The sequence below is a fragment of the Nannospalax galili genome, unplaced genomic scaffold, assembly GCF_000622305.1.
Source record: "Nannospalax galili isolate Female #2095 unplaced genomic scaffold, S.galili_v1.0 scaffold621, whole genome shotgun sequence".
In the NCBI taxonomy this organism is placed as follows: Eukaryota; Metazoa; Chordata; class Mammalia; order Rodentia; family Spalacidae; genus Nannospalax; species Nannospalax galili.
In genome coordinates, this window is record NW_008344830.1 from 95193 (window position 1) to 97648 (window position 2456).

The window sequence follows — 2456 nt, forward strand, 5'->3', positions numbered from 1 at the left end:
ATATGTTATGGGAAAAACTATTTTGTGATCTATCTTTTTATTAAGGTTGCATTGTACAAAACATAAACAGAGCAACCAGCAAGTAACTTTTCATTGTAATTCAGAGTAAAATATAAAGTGAACAGAGAGGTTATAACAGCTCCAGTTCTTAACAAAATACCATTATCAAATGATGTTTGAGACTATTCACTGTATAAAGTGATTATTATTGTTGATCTCAAAATTTATGCATGCTTTTGTTCAAGGGAAATATATTTTGTTCTAGAAACTTCTGGAAAGCTTTCATCATGGTCTTTGTTTCTCAGTGTGTATGGAGAGGGTTTAGTTAACAGGGTGACTATGCAGTAGAACATTGAGACCGCTTTGCTAATGGTGAAGTTGTACTTGGCTGGAAGACAGAAGACAGAGACAAGCAAAGATTATGCTGCCAGTAGTAGATGGTAACTACTGAGAGGTGGGAGGCACAGGTTGAGAAAGTTGTTTTCTGAGCCTCCTGGGAAGACAACTAGATTATTGTGATCACAATGTTACCATAGGAACTCATTGTGAGAAGGAAAGAACTTAGAATCACAAAAGAACTGCAAATGTAGATTAAAGCCTCCATCAAGAATGTATCTGAGTAGGAGATTTTAAAAATGGGGTCAGAATCATAAAAGAAATGTTTGATTTTCTGGGGTCCACAAAAGTTCAGATGAGAGATAAATATTGTGGGGAGCAAAGGGGCAATGAAGCCCCCAATCCAAGATCCAGCTGAAAACCTCAGGGAAATCTGAACACTCAAGAGAAGTGAGTAGTGCAGAGGTTGGCACATGGAAACATCTGGGTCATAGGCAATCACTGTCAGCAAGATTCACTCAGTACCTCCCAGGGAGAAAAACAAGTAGTACTGGGCAATACAGACAGCAATGGGGTAGTGACAGGTATGACAAGCAGGTGGCCAGGAGGCCAGCAACATAGACATTGTGGCTGTAGTGTAGGAAGGATGTGTCCTAAGAAAATGTACATAGATGTCTGGAGCATGGAATCCACCAGAATAAGGAGAAAGATGAGGGTGTTTCCCATAAGAGAGAGCAGCTACACACTGAGAAACATCATAAACTGCGCTGCAGTGAGGAAGAGCCTGAAAACCTAGGAAAATGAACTCTTTCGATGTTTGGTTTGCTACAGCCATTTTCATCGCTGCTCCACAAGGCAACAGCAGCAACCACGTGATGGCAATGAGTGAAGATCAGGATTGGAACGTGTTCATTCATTTCTGAAATGACTCTAAGTATTGCCCTAATAGTAAGAGAAAATAATTGCTGTTCTAAATGTAACTGACGTTCGTGTAAATGATTTTCATTGATCATCTTATTCGACACTGAAAGTAAATCTCCAGTGTAAATGTTCTAATAATCTACATTTTAAAACTGAGGAAGAGTAAAGTAGATTCCCACAATTTCAACATTTTTAAATACTAGAACATAGACTACTACCCTAGTAGCTTGATCTGGAGACCTAAGGAGAATGCGACCTTTCTATCAATGAGGAATTTATCTGCTAAAATGCAGGTAGGGAAGTAAACAGATGATGGAGGTGATTCGCCAGTAGATTCCCAGTCTCCACATCCATATATTTCATCTGTTTAGAAAAAGGACTCCCCACAATTTTAAATTCATGGTCGTTATGTAGGCATTCAAAGTTGGAGCAAGACTTGTATTTAGTAAACCAGATATTTGGTTTCTGCATATTAATCTAACTTTCCTAATATTTGGCTTATTCTTTTAGAATCATTGTAGCCTCCGTTTCTCTGACATTGATTAGAAACAAACACATTTTATGGAAATGAGACATTTTGTCATTAGAGCAATAAGAATTCCATACAAATGTATTTATGTACACTTATGTCAAAATATCCAAATAACAACTTCAAAGTTAAAAAATTAACAGTTCTAATAAAAAAGTTATTGTATGTATAAAATGAGTTATAAAAGGTATCACACTGTACAACAAATACATAGTAACTAAGTCAAGATCAAGTATGCCAGTGTGGGGCTCTGGGTATCATTCTTCTGTTCAGACAGAGGAGAATTTTCTTGAAAGTTTGTTCACAGAATTATTTAAATGTTTAATCAATGTTAGTATGTTGGGAATATTTTACTTTTCTCCTAGATGAAACTATAATTATGAATCCCAAAAATTCTAATGCTTTTATCATATTTCTGTAATCAATGTTATTTTTTTTTCCAGCAAAGTGACAATTCAAAAACATTTATAGAGGAGAATTTTCTTGAAAGTTTATTCACAGACCTACTTAAATGGTTAAACAATGTTAGTATGTTGGGAATATTTTACTATTCTCCTAGATGAAACTATAATTATGAATCCTAAAAATTCTAATGCTGTTATCATATTTCTGTAATCAATGTTATTTTTTCCCAGCAAAGTGACAATTCAAAAGCATTTGAAAACTATAA

At 35.4% G+C, this 2456-nt stretch overlaps 1 pseudogene; it reads right to left on the reverse strand.

The window, feature by feature from the left end:
• Positions 1-217: 217 nt before the first annotated feature.
• On the reverse strand, positions 218-1171 carry LOC103740556 (annotated as a pseudogene).
• Between the last annotated feature and the right edge of the window lie 1285 nt (positions 1172-2456).